This window comes from Physella acuta, unplaced genomic scaffold (genome assembly GCF_028476545.2).
Source record: "Physella acuta isolate Inbredline_101_S28 unplaced genomic scaffold, ASM2847654v3 ptg001354l, whole genome shotgun sequence".
NCBI classification, from domain to species: Eukaryota; Metazoa; Mollusca; class Gastropoda; family Physidae; genus Physella; species Physella acuta.
In genome coordinates this window covers 47,541-62,646 of record NW_026732869.1, presented here as the reverse complement: position 1 = coordinate 62,646, position 15,106 = coordinate 47,541, and the positions used below count along the sequence as shown (strand labels likewise).

General features: G+C 38.6%; 1 long non-coding RNA gene across 1 annotated transcript; it reads right to left on the bottom strand.

Annotated features, from left to right (window-relative positions):
- Nucleotides 1-3,202: 3,202 nt before the first annotated feature.
- On the bottom strand, nt 3,203-9,473 carry LOC131926962 (uncharacterized). Its single transcript, XR_009383586.1, has 3 exons — nt 9,381-9,473; nt 9,156-9,259; nt 3,203-3,318 (listed from the first exon to the last, which is right to left on the bottom strand). It is a non-coding gene; the product is annotated as an uncharacterized LOC131926962 (long non-coding RNA).
- Between the last annotated feature and the right edge of the window lie 5,633 nt (nt 9,474-15,106).

Here is a 15,106-nt window from a genome sequence, read left to right as displayed (position 1 = left end):
CACTTTACACAATGCCTATTATTTTCTTGGTCAATAATTATTCAACTACTATTCTCGTATAAACATAAAACTATCGACATTACACGAAGTATCTTTCACATTCTCCCTAGTCCGAACTACCTAGCTTGCATACCATAACAACCCGTTCCTATGGCAAAACTTCAATCTCTTTCATCCGCGTCAGTGGCGTAGGCAGGGGGGGGTTTATGGGGGGTCATAACCCCCCATAGACCCCTCGGTATATATATATATTATATATATATATATATATATATATATATATATATATATATATATATATATATATATATATATATATATATATATGCAAATCGAAAGTCTGAGGGGGGGGGGGTACAATCGACAGTTTGGGGGGTGGGGGGGGGGGAGTCTGGAAGAAACACTGCATGTAGCCTATATAACAGAAGAGCTATGGTTGTTTATATCATTTTGCATTCGTCCGGTAAACATTTCAGTAAAATACCTTAAAAACCTTCCATAACCTTTTTATAAAGAAACAAAGAGAGATGAAGTTTTATAATAACAACAGGCTACATGCAGTGTTTCTTCCAGACTTTTTCCCCCCTCAAACTTTCGATTGTACCCCCCTCCTCAAACTTTGATATCCACCCCCCTCATACTTTATATATATATATATATATATATATATATATATATATATATATATATATATATATATATATATATACCGAGGGGTCTATGGGGGGGGGGGGTTATGACCATCTAACCCCCCTGCCTACGCCATTGCATATAAGTATTCGCATAGATTTAGAGTAGCGTCCCTTTTGTCTACATGTTTTCATTACCCTTCAAACAAAAGTCTATTTTAGTTATATTGAGATTAAAGAATGTAAATAAATAGTATACACAATTCTGTAGAATAGGAACGATTGGGAGGGAAGTGACATTTAGCGCAGGAAATTTAGAGGTTAGGTAGGGTATAATAAATGGTGGGGTTAGGAAAGTTAAGGGGTCCTTTCTCTAATAGGCAGTTTATGTCTCTTTCGTACTTTCGTGTTGGTTTATTGTCGAACCTGTCCTCACCTCACATCACAACAGTTGGGTGACGCTTACCGTGTAATGTTAAAATAAATAGCATGTCATTGAGTTAGTTCGAAGTGAGTTTTCATACAAGCCCAACGCACTAATTAAGGTTGTCGCAAAATGTAACATATAGACTATGTAACATATGTCAATGATGTCAATGAGTTTTCATTAAAAAAAAGATGTCTAGTACAGTTTACGAAACTTACGAACTTCGCCGATACTTTTTTGGTGGGTAGTTTGGTAAGTATGTAGGCGGGTAGGTGGGTAGTAGGTAGGTAGGTAGGTGCGTCATGATGTGAAAAAATATTAAATACAAAATTGTTATTTTGGTGCGAATGAATGTTGTTACGAGAGATATGACGAATGCATGTTTGATGACGCGGATGAAAGAGATTGAAGTTTTGCCATAGGAACGGGTTGTTATGGTATGCAAGCTAGGTAGTTCGGACTAGGGAGAATGTGAAAGATACTTCGTGTAATGTCGATAGTTTTATGTTTATACGAGAATAGTAGTTGAATAATTATTGACCAAGAAAATAATAGGCATTGTGTAAAGTGATTATCGCCTGTATCGTGGTGATGGGAATGCAGATGGTAGTGGTACGCTTTAAATGGTAGTAGATCACGTGATCAAACACGACACTCTCACAGCAGCCCTAACAGTCATGTATAAATGTGTCATTTAGTCCATATGGTCTTTGTGCTAAATTTCTCTTTTGCACATTTTTTGTTGTGTTTTTTCTGGTTGCGCATTTTTCTGTTTCTGTTTGCGCTTTTTTCCGTTTGCGCTTTTTTCTGTGTGCGCTTTTTTCTGTTTGCGCTTTTTTCCGTTTGCGCTTTTTTCTGTTTGCGCTTTTTTCTGTGTGCGCTTTTTTCTGTTTGCGCTTTTTTCCGTTTGCGCTTTTTTCCGTTTGCGCTTTTTTCCGTTTGCGCTTTTTTCCGTGTGCGCTTTTTTCTGTTTGCGCTTTTTTCCGTTTGCGCTTTTTTCTCTTTGCGCTTTTTTCCGTTTGCGCTTTTTTCTGTTTGCGCTTTTTTCTGTGTGCGCTTTTTTCTCTTTGCGCTTTTTTCTGTTTGCGCTTTTTTCTGTTTGCGCTTTTTTCCGTGTGCGCTTTTTTCTCTTTGCGCTTTTTTCCGTTTGCGCTTTTTTCTGTTTGCGCTTTTTTCTGTGTGCGCTTTTTTCTCTTTGCGCTTTTTTCCGTTTGCGCTTTTTTCTCTTTGCGCTTTTTTCTGTGTGCGCTTTTTCTCTTTGCGCTTTTTTCCGTGTGCGCTTTTTTCCGTTGCGCTTTTTGATTTGCGCTTTTTTCCGTTGCGCTTTTTTCCGTTGCGGTTCTTTCTGGGAACCGTTTGAGATATAGATACACTGGTATGGTATAAAAATGTTTACTCTTGACTGGCATAGATACGTTACAATGTTTACCATGGTCCAGTATGAGAAAGAATGTTAACCATGCATAACAAATAGAATGTTTACCATGTGTAACCGACAGAATGTTTACCATGTGTGACAGACAGAATGTTTACCATGTGTGACAGACAGAATGTTTACCATGTGAGACAGACAGAATGTTTACCATGTGTGACAGACAGAATGTTTACCATGTGAGACAGACAGAATGTTTACCTTGTGTGACAGACAGAATGTTTACCATGTGTGACAGACAGAATGTTTACCATGTGAGACAGACAGAATGTTTACCATGTGTGACAGACAGAATGTTTACCATGTGTGACAGACAATGTTTACCATGTGTGACAGACAGAATGTTTACCATGTGAGACAGACAAAATGTTTACCATGTGTGACAGACAGAATGTTTACCATGTGATAGACAGAATGTTTACCTTGTGTGACAGACAGAATGTTTACCCTGTGTGACAGACAGAATGTTTACCCTGTGTGACAGACAGAATGTTTACCCTGTGTGACTGAAAGTGAATGTTTACCATGTGTGACAGACAGAATGTTTACCCTGTGGGACAGAATGTTTACCCTGTGTGACAGAATGTTTACCCTGTGTGACAGACAGAATGTTTACCCTGACAGAATGTTTACCCTGTGTGACAGAATGTTTACCCTGTGTGACAGAATGTTTACCCTGTGTGACAGAATGTTTACCCTGTGTGTTAAAATGTTTACCGTGGTCAGGTTGTTTGAGCAGGTTGCTCCTGCTCCTGTGTTCCTCATCAGACAACCAGTTTGTCCTGCCCTCCTGCTCACCCCCAAGTTTGGCTGCATGTTTAGCTCGGCTCCTGCGTGAGCACACAAGTGTTTAACATCATCAGTTAAAACATGAGTTGGTTTAATACATGTAGTCACAAGTGTTTAACATCATCAGTTAAAACATGAGTTGGTTTAATACATGTACCAGTCACAAGTGTTGAACATCATCAGTTAAAACATGAGTTGGTTTAATACATGTACCAGTCACAAGTGTTGAACATCATCAGTTAAAACATGAGTTGGTTTAATACATGTACCAGTCACAAGTGTTGAACATCATCAGTTAAAACATGAGTTGGTTTAATACATGTACCAGTCACAAGTGTTGAACATCATCAGTTAAAACATGAGTTGGTTTAATACATGTACCAGTCACAAGTGTTGAACATCATCAGTTAAAACATGAGTTGGTTTAATACATGTACCAGTCACAAGTGTTGAACATCATCAGTTAAAACATGAGTTGGTTTAATACAAGTACGAGCACCAGAGGCAAGTGTTGAGCATCAACATTTAAATAGTTCGTACAGTATTCTACAGAGTAGATTTATTATATGAATCAGTCATATCATCATATAAAACATGAGTTGGTTTAAGAATCTACAGAGGAAATTTATCAGATGCATGCTACCAGCACTAGAACAAGATATGTATTTCATTAAAACATGCATGAAATGGATCAGACCCAGAGGCGTAGCGACCCTTCCCGGCGCCCGGAGACAAACATTCAATTTGGCGCTCCCCATCGGGAGCAAATTTTCAATTTGCAACCTCCCCCCCCCCCCCCTCAAACTGCAAAAATACAGCTAAAATGACATTTTAATTTGTTTTTACAACCCATTTTGGCGCCCCCTAAGGTCGGCGCCCGGGGACATATGTCCCCCCCTGCCCCCCCCATCTCTACGTCTCTGATCAGACCTACGTGTTCTACTTCATTTAAAACATAACGTTGGTTTAACAATTTAACACAAGTAATAGCCCTAGGCACAAGAGATGTTCTTCTTTAAAACATGCATGAAGTTTATCAGACATAAGTGTTCTATTTCATTATTTAAAACTTGAGTTCGTTCAATATTCTACATAGTAAATTTATAACAAGTATCAGGCACACAGAGTTTCTTCCATGCATCTCTTCCTGGGGGGGGGGGGGGGAAACGAGATGGAATTTATATAGTAAAAATATACTTTTACTAGTGTCCGCCCCCCCCCCCCCGGAAAATGTTGACCCCCCCCCCCCCCCCGAAAATATCAAGTGCCGCCCCCCCCCCCCCCCCCCCCGGAGAAAAAAGTCTGGAACAAACACTGCAGGCACAAGAGGTGCCCTTCATTAATTAAAACATCAGTTCGATTATAATCTACATCGTCGCCTATATTTATCAAAAGTATCAGACACAAGTGCTCTACTTCATTATTGAAAACTTAAGTTCGTTTATAATCTACTAAGTAAATGTATCACATGTACCAGCCTGTGTTACTGGAGTAAATTAGGCCTACATAAGTGATGACACAAACTACCTGTCACAACCGGATGACTAGCTGTCAAGTTGTGAATGGGACTAGTAAAACTCAGCCCAAGAAACTCACTATTAGCCAAGGAGTCACAATGGGGGACACAAAAAGTGGGGGGGGGGGGGGCTTAGGTAGGAGATCCGGTGTCATCGTTCCCACCATTAGCACTAAACACTAATCCTAACATTGCAATACAACTTACTACCTAACACCCCTTCTTTTAGAACAGTCCATTGATCGACAATGACAAAAGGAATACTCTCTTATCATTTTTAGCAAATTCTATAACTAACCAATCTACAATCAGGGCTTTTAAGTTAAGTTTTTTTTCAGAATCCTTGCTTAGACCTATACGAAAAAAAATATCTTTCATCTTTTTATTTATATCCCCCAATAATAGGTCACAACCTAGTTATTTGATTGGTCACTTGGCCCCCTTACTACGTCACTCTTGCATTCTAACAGCCATGCACTGCGCTGTTTCAGTATGCATGTAAGTCAGTAGGTTACTCACCTTGACCTTCCTCTACGGTATTGTTCAACCCTAGTGTCGTATGGGCTGTGCTCTGTGTACTATATAAAATTCTAAACCTACTGTTGGGATAGTCTATTAGAGAAGTAGCGACGGGGGGAGGGGAGTACGTATGTCCCCGGGCGCCGACCCTAGGGTCTGCAGTTTTGAATTATAAATGTTTAAAAATATGGGGGGGGTGCCAAATTAAAAGTTTGTCCCCGGGCGCCGGGAGGGGTCGCTACGCCTCTGTAGTTTATCCACAAACAGGTGTATACCCTGACATCTCACTTACACTATGTATATAATACATGTCTTAAGAAAGAAAACATAATTCGCAACAGGTTAATGTTCTATGAAAATCCACGCAACATAGACTGATGTAGTATAAATGTCGCTAAGCGCAGTGTTAGAATCTCCTGCCCTATAGAGATTCTGCCCTCGGTCTGGTATAAAATGTAAAAAATGACCAACACAGTTAGCGACATTCGTGACTGTACCAATGGTCCCTTCCCCCCCCCCCCCCCCCCCCCAATGGTTAGACGTACGCCCGGCCGTGTAGTAGTTATAAACCTGCCCCGCGGTCATTTTGTCGAATAGCTTTTCGATGTAGCTTATAAATCTGTTTCTATCAAGCATCCTTCGGTTGGGGGAGGGGGGTGGGGGCGCCTCCCGCTGACGAAATAAATAAAAATTTATACATAACATATAGGTTTACTATGACCAGTGTCCGAGTTTCAAGCGCTCCAGTCCCCTTACTATGAATACATGTCTGAAAGAAACTGATAACTTTAAAGTACGATCCGCACCAAAAAAAAAATATTACACGCACGCTATGGTTCAATAGATGGACTATTAGCCAGCGCTTAACATTTTATCAAACGTTTCAGGTAAACAAAAACAACTTTCCTGTTGAAAGATTTAGATCTAGTCTTAGTAACCTATGAACCGTTAACAAGAGAGATCCTTGCAGAAGTCCATAAACATATCGGAGGGTGTGGGGAAATTGCGAGACGCGAAAAGCGAAATGGCGAGGCGGGAAAATGCGAGAAGGTAATGCGAGACATACCTGCGGAATTAAGGGTAAATAGCGAGACATTTTTTGCGAAAAAATTTTGTCCTTTTTTTTTCATCTTTATTTGTTTAAATTATTTTTTGTTTGTTTTAAAATAAACAAGCATTTAGCCATACCCTTTAACACGAGTGTTGTATGTTGTTATTTTTTATCTAGATACTAAGAAGATAGATAGATCTATATCTAGATCTATCTATTTAAAAATCCTAACATCGTTGCTGTGCTACTGTCATCGCCCGCTCTTGTTAGCGAGAGGAAAATCCCGTCTCAGTCGGCATTAATTTTAAAAATCTAGCCCGCTCATGTTTATACAAACGTGAGCGGGGTCATTGTGAATTGGTATATTCTGTAACATGTAGGCCTATTCATGGATTGTTGTACTTGCAAAAAGTGTAAAAGTATAAACATTTCTAAAAAGTGCAATTTATTTTTTATTAAGTAATTTTAATTACAAACAAAATTTACAAACAAAATCTTCTGAAACAGTCCTCAAACACACCTCGTGACACCATATTTCACACATAGTACACCCAACCTAGTATATTAGACTCCCATTTGTACATTTTTCTTTTGCTACTTCTTCCAATCCACATTCACAACATTTCACATTCTCATCACAGTTGACCTCCTCGTTCATCCCACAAACAACACTGGCACCCATGTTCTCATCATCATCATCCGCACGCTCAACATCTGTTTTCCGTTTTTTATAATTTGTATTTTTTATCATTTCTGTAATTTTGGCAATGTCTTGCTCTTTGTTGTCACCAGCAGTTGAGTTTTTTTAAAACATCGATATTTTCCCAAAATCTTGTCTAATTTCGGTCAAAATAGAGTATTTTAATCAATTCCTATTACAATGTATTAAAACAGTTTTCTAAAACTAAAACGCGAAAAAACGTCTAAAATTCTTTTTCTAACATTGCTTTTTTATAGTGTGACTTCACATCTAACTCCCCCCCCCCCTCCTCCCCCTCATCACACACCGTCATAAAATTACAGACCACCCCCCCCCCCCCTACGAGTGTGACTTAATTTATGGAAGACCCCAAATAACACCACCACCAAAACCAAAAAAATTCAGACAAGTTCAACTTGGTTTTAAAAATATTTGAAGTAGGCCCATAGCTTTCGACATAGCACGACCAACTGATAATATCGGTGACGTCATTTTATTTTGTTGTATCCAAATGATGTAGGCATTTCCTTGTGCTTAGATTTATATGGTAAAAAAAGCTAGAAATAAAATCGGCTATAATACACAATTTCTATGCAACAATAGAAAATATGTTTGCGGCGGCAGCGGATCCGGGCACGGCGATCTCCAAAGACGGTAAATCAGGCGGCCTCGGCGTTCCACACAAAAGACAGAAGTTGATCTATCGTCGGCGGTATTTCCGTCGGTTTCGAACAAGGTGGTATTCTAAGTCGACACAAAAGATGGGGGGAGTTGACAAATCATCAGTATGTCTAGCGACGGAAAAATCGGAAGTTTTAACAATGTAAACGAAACGTCTTTGATGTCTGGACCAAATACCACTGAAAATCAGGTGCGGTAAATTTTTCGCAGAAATCTTCGCATTTCAACACCACCCAGCGTAAGTATCGGCTTGTGGTAAAATGCGAGACAAAAAAGTCACGTGACCGACCGTTTTCGCGCCCTTCTCGCATTTTCCCGCCTCGCCATTTCGCTTTTCGCGTCTCGCAATTTCCCCACACCCCATATCGGATAGAATGGATAACCTTGACCTCTACGACCTCATGCTATCCTCGAGGTTTACTAAGACGTAAACAAAACTTTTTAGCGCAATTTCCATTCTGGAGAATTGCGTTTATTAACCCGTCATTTCTGGATGTATGAATGTATGAATGAATGAATGGATGGATGTGTGTCCGCAGCTTTAAGTCGTATCTCCTCCTCAACGAAGCAATATCGAGGACTAGTTCCAAAAGCAATTATGTTAAGCAAGTTACGAGGATGAACATAGGCCCAAAAAATTCCGGGTTTCTTTCATGGATTTCCCGGAAAAACCAAAAAACCTCGACAAAATGCAGTTTTTTGCCCATATCTCGGCAACCAGACCACTTAGCGACTTGAAACATGTACCAATCGATTCCTGCCATAATTTAGAACAATATTGCCGAAGAAAGTTTTCAAAAATATCCTTTTGTTCGGTCACAAAATTTTTTTTAATTAATTAAAATTTGGACCGAATTAGTAGGCATTTTTATCCAACCACACCACACGCGTCATCACGTTCAATGGCTGCGTCATTACGTTCAGTAGCTAGGCGCGCAATGGTTTTTAGTCATGTAACTCTATTGTAAATAAAACATGTATTTTAACCAATGGTTTTACTAACCCTGCTCTTGATTTACGCTACGACAGAGCTATTTTTAGATAACATAAGGAAATTGCGCTAAAATTGTCACTAGACTTTTTAATTACCTTGTTTTTCATGAGACACAAAGCAGTTTGTCATTTTAATTAACTGTTGTTGTATAGCCTTGTCAAAAAAAAAAAAAAAAACCCTTCAGCAACTGGGATACTACTAGTTAACAGCAGAGAGGGAAAGGGGGGGGGGGGAGATTTGGATGCCCATGTCCTATGTTACATTATCGTTGATGAGGGTTATTAAGCAAACAACTGAAACGCGGTTAAAGTGACGAGCCCTCTGCAACCATGCATGTTAAATGCAGCAGTTTGTAGAGACCACGGCAAAATAGTTGTTTACCCAATACGGTACAGAGTGATCAAAAATCTAATTTACCTGGTGAAATATCGATGTTTTTTCAGCTTCGTTGGTGGGGCAGGTGGAGTAGAGGAACTTGACCTCTTTCGCCTCGTCCTCGCCATCAAGTGTAGGCTATTTGTCTAGAATATTTAAAATAAATATTAAGCATAGGCCTATTTATCGTTTTTTTAATTAAATAATTCCGCTACGGGATAGTTTAAGTTTAATACTTGTAAATGTGGTGGTTAATGTACTGGTAACTTCAGTTTAACCGGTTAACTCTCCGACATAACTCTGCTATGCACTACGCAGTTTTAAATCGCTATGTAGATTCCGAAGGTCAGATTGCCGCTGAATCAACTGAGCACAAACGTCAATGTTTTTGTATAGAGTCCTTTCATATGACGTCACGTCCGTTCGTGATACCTACGCCCGCCGCCACAGTGGTGTACATCAGACGTAAACACAATCAGCTGTTCGCCAGCGCTGGACGTGTTCACCAGCGCTGGACGCGTTCACTGTATGTAAAGAACCGCACCCGCGGAAAAGGAAAAATACGTTAAAAAACTTGAACTCTTAGGAATTGAAGATCCTTATACTGTTATTGACAGTTTCGTATAAATAAATATGTGGACAAAATTTCTAAATAAAAATACTGTTAGTAATACTGTTTGCGTTTAGAGTTAAAGTAGCCGAATATGATCAAATGCAGTTCTCGATACTTTGTTTCATGTAAGGACAGTAAAATAATAAACTTCATTTTAGTTATAAAAGATAACTATTAATAAAACAAATATGCTCGACCTTCACAAATACTAATAGTAAAAGACAAAGTCAAAAGTAATAGGCTAATAAGAATAATAAGATCTAATAGTAGGCCTAATACCTGGCTCCGCTGGGTAGACATAGAATCTAGAATCTACTTCTTTACTTAAATTTAATTACTTTAGATCTACATTCGATTCAAAATACACCCATAATAAATCAAAAGTAGTCATAATTGGCCTAATAAAGCATTTAATTGTCTCTAAGATCTAAAATCTCGCTCTATTATCTAATCATTTTTTTAGCAAACGAAATTTTCTGAAATTGAAATAGATTATATAACTAGACTTAGATCTAGAATCTGCTACTTAAATTAAATTGTAAAACTTTATACAAGCATGTAGTTGATATTATTGTAGTAGAAGGCTTTAATAAATTACTAAGGCCTACCTACTTTGTTGTCTTTTTACAGCAATATGGATTGTATCTGATACTGGACTGAGTTTAATTAAATTCAAATTCATATCTAGTAATTGGTCTACTAAGTTTTTGTAGCCTAGTAGTACAATCTAGATCATACCAGCCAACAACAAATAACCACATTATTATTATTTGGTTAATGATTAGGCTAATTTTTTTTTAAATCCACTGTTTATAAAAGAAACAAATCAAGCCAGAAACATTATAAGTGAGATGGTTTAGAATAATAACAATGGACCCAGTCTACAATTGATACAATTGCAGGTCTACATAGGGCCTACAGTCTAGTAGTTTACAGTAGGCACCTAGTGTGTAGCTAGTATACTAGTGTGTAGCTGTCCAGAGTTAAGATTCTTAATGCTTTCCCCTGATAAGCCGTGTGCTATAAATGACATAACATGACACCGAGGTGAGAAGTGTTGAGGGGAGAGCAGTGGGACTTTCCCCTTTGTTCTCCCTGCTGGGCCCTGAGGGTCAAAATTATATAAGAAATACTATCTCTGTGGGGCTGGGTATCACGGAGGTGAGACATTTTCAGGGGAGGGCAGGGCAGACTCCTCTTTGGTTTTATTGTGGGCTAGATACAGGTGGGGGCAGCCATTATGAGGGTTGAACGTCAGTATTAATGTGGATTTTAAGGGTCTTAAATTGTATAACATGCTACCCAGATTGGTTATTACCCATGGATTATATTAGCCGTTGTAGTGTGGGTTTTGTAGGAGTTAAGTGGTCTCACGTTTGCTACAGTAGATAACCTCTAATATATTACTGCATTTGATCAGCTTCGTCTACTTAAACTCTAAACGCAAACGGTATTACTAACAGTATTTTTATTTAGAAATTTCGGCCACATATTTATATTATCCACGAAACTGTCAATAACTGTATAAGGATCTTCAATTCCTAAGAGTTCAAGTTTTTTAACATATTTTTCCTTTTCCGCGGGCGCGATTCTTTACATACGGTGAACACGTCCAGCGCTGGCGAACAGCTGATTGTGTTTACGTCTGATGTACACCACTGTGGCGGCGGGCGTAGGTATCACGTGATTTAGGTCACGTGTTTGCAAGGACTCTATTGCTCCGTTTAAAAAGGTGAAGGTCAAAACGGGATGTTCTTTTTATGTAGGCATGTGCGGGCGATTTTGAAACAAGCGAGAGATTTGCGACGAAGATAAATGAAACTATTTAAATTGTCTTTTTAATTATAGCTGCTTTGAAAAGAAAAAAACAACAGATACATGTTTTAGCCAACTATAAAGCTAGTATAGCTCTAGTAGGTTACTTGTTTACAAATCGAAAAGAGCAATGTATTTAAGGCAATATATCGTCATATTATTTTCATTTAAGCCCATCATATTTCTTTTACTTAGGCTATTTGGATTAATAATCAATTTTGGCGTTGAGAACTTCATAATTAAAAATAAATATATGAAAATATCTAACTATAAGAAGAAGATAGAAAAATTTGACAATGAGCATGGGATATACAGTATTACATCTACAGACAGTGAACAGTATTTCATTGGGGGTGCGCAATCGATGGTTTGTTTCTCATCCTTACACCCCTATGTTAACTTGGTTTCGTCATCAGTTTCTGGGTCATAGCGCGAAATCAATATTTGCATAAGAACGTAGTCCGTCGTTTAAATAACTATAATATTGGCCATATACATTTTAATAAGTATATGAAAAGGCAGTATGGTCTAGGGTCTAATTTACTAAAACTGTAACCAGCGTCCGACTACAGACTACCGACAAATAGGTGCGTTGACGGTTGTACGTGGGTTAGTAATGTTGTCACAGTAGTTTTAGTTTAGCTTTGAGATCAAAATAGATAAAAAAAACACAGAACACCCAAACAACTCCATAAGTAGCGAGACTTTATGGTATTTGCTAAAAACAGGGTAGTACTTGGCCTTGGAAATAAGCAAAAATTACAGATTTTGTCCTTAGCGGGGTCAGTAGGACGGGGGATGTTTTCGTCAAATTATCCAGGCCGTCTGAGCCCATGCGTTACTGTAAACATTTCAATGGATAGGAATAGAAACCACACTCCACAGTAGTTCCGTTGGACTGCAGATTAAATATTTAATATAGGTCTATTTAAGCATATGTATATTTAAGCAACTTAATAAATGATGTTACTGACACTGTGATTTGTGGTCTGAGCCGCACATATTAACGTATGCTATGGATCATAGAGGATGTATACGTTTGTAGGCTTACGATGAATTTAACGTTGTAAGGGGTCGTCCATAAATGACGTCACACTCGTAGGGGGAAGGGGGGGGGGGGGTCCGTAATTTTGTGACGGTGTGTGTTGATGGGGAAGGGGGGGGGGGGGTCAGATGGTGCGACGTCACACTTTTGCATTATAAAAAAGCAATGTTAGAAAACGATGTTTAGACGTTGTTTCGCGTTTTAGAAAACTGTTTTAATAAATTGTAATATGAATTGATTAAAATACTCTATTTTGACAGAGTTTAGTCAAAATTCAACTGCATTTTGAGGGGGGGGGTAGGCTGAGGTGTGACGTCATTTTAGGGGGGGGTCTGGCTTTTTGTGACGACGTGTGACGGCGGGGAGAGGTAAAAATCGTCGAAAAAAAGCGTGACGTCATTTATGGATGACCCCATAATAGGCCTAATAATATTTGCATACATTTTCGTCCATGTGTCAACTAAATTCATGAGATGGCAGGCAGATATAGATCTAGGGCCTATAAAAGAACGCTAGACCTGTAAGTATAAGTGTTTAGTGTAGTGTCCCTGAATTTCGAATCCGTGCGGTATTATAATAAAAAGAGTTAGAGGCAAAATTTAATAAAGAAAATAATATATAGAATATTAAAAATAAATAGTGTTTACGGTACTTAATGTGACTGTAGCACGTGCAAGAGTGCACTGGTTTCGCGTAAGTAAGGACGATTGAGGTTAGGTCAAGCAAGTTAACGGTTTTGGTTCATCCAGATCCCCGTCTAGTAAACATAGTAGACTAGGCTAACCTAAAAAAAAAATTTTAAATGTGAACACAAGTGACGCTTAACCTCCGGCGACCCAAATACATATAATTAAAACACGACTTTCATTTTAAACTTATTTTTATTGGTATACAAGTACTATTGAACTTTTAGATCTATTCATATTCAACTTACCTATAGAAAATACAAAATGTAACTAGTCTGTCACAAGAAAAATTTAAAATGTTACTTTTGGAAGTAGATTCTAGATCTAGATCTTGTAATGTGTAGAACATCAACAGCCACCAACCAACCGCACGAGTTAAAAATAAATATTAGGTTTTCTCCCCTGTGTGTTTGTCATTATTTATTGCTTAGTTTAAAATAAAAAGAGCGCCAAAAGGTAGGCTACTAAATGATTCACCCGTGTGTCGTTTAGAGTAGGCTAGGTGTCACAACATTCTGCACAGTTGTAAATGAGTCAAATCTACTCATAAATTCCGTAAAATGTTAGAAATATAATCAAATCTGATAGTTCCACCCCCCTCCCCCGCCAGAGGCGTAGCGAGGGGGGCGGGGGAACATATGTCCCCGGGCGCCGACCTTAGGGGGAGCGCCAAAATGGGTTGGAAAAAACAAATTAAAAGTTTGAGGGGGGGGGGGGGTGTAAATCAAAAGTTCGAAGGGGATGCAAATAGAAAGTTTGAGGGGGGGGGGAGGGTGCAAATCGAAAGTTTGTCCCCGGGCGTCGGGAAGGGTCGCTACGCCTCTGCCTCCCAGGAATTTGTCATGGGAGGGGTTCAATTTTTTTCCAAATGTATAAAATTATATATATATATATATATATATATATATATGTGTGTGTGTGTATATATATATATATATATATATATCCCCTGGCCTACGCCACTGTATTAGACCTACTTTCCCCTTTTATTTAGCAACGAGACAATGTATAATTGTGTTCTCATTGGTGGGCCTGTTAGTACCAACGTGTCTCCGTTTTACTTCAGTGGTACTGAAGATAAACCCATCCCCTCCAGAACTGCATATCTGGAAGACTAAACTGCGAATTTCTTAACACGAGTAAACTCTACTTCTCATAGGACACGTTCTAGAATCATCCTTTTTTCTCCTTTGTATTTTAATTTGTTCTGGGCCATTCCTCTCTCATCGAGTTGACAGTGAAAATTATTTCAGCAAGGTAATTAGTCTTCATCAGTTAAAAAAAAAAAAATCAGTTAAGTCCTGATTAATCATGTACGCTGTTGCAGGCAGTATGTGACAGAACGACATTAGTCTAGGGGCCTACAATGTAATGACGTCTTACTAAAGGTTGACTCAGCCCAGTTAGAACTCTGTGTACCATTAGAACTTGATGTATTGGCATGGTCGAATGGTATAGAGTTAGCTGCTAGCCCAAAGTTATCGAGTTCGGATCTTTTGGGACTAAGACGTCCCTGAGTCCACCCAGCTATGATGTATACCTGACTTATATTGGGAACAGTAAAAGTGGCTGGGCATAGTGCTGAGCACAAACATATGAACTCTACTTCATCTGCCTAATGGATAGCTAGGTCTAAAGAGGATTCTTTATTATTATTTTTTTACTTAAAATCATCATAACGGTTAACAGCTATTTAATGTTTAGTAGAATAATCAAAATCATGATTGTTACCAAATAGAAACAACTACTAAAACAGTCTATAGCATACTACACCACTGACACACTAACTGGAGCCTGGCATTACCAAAAACAATTCAGCACTCACAGAAAGTAT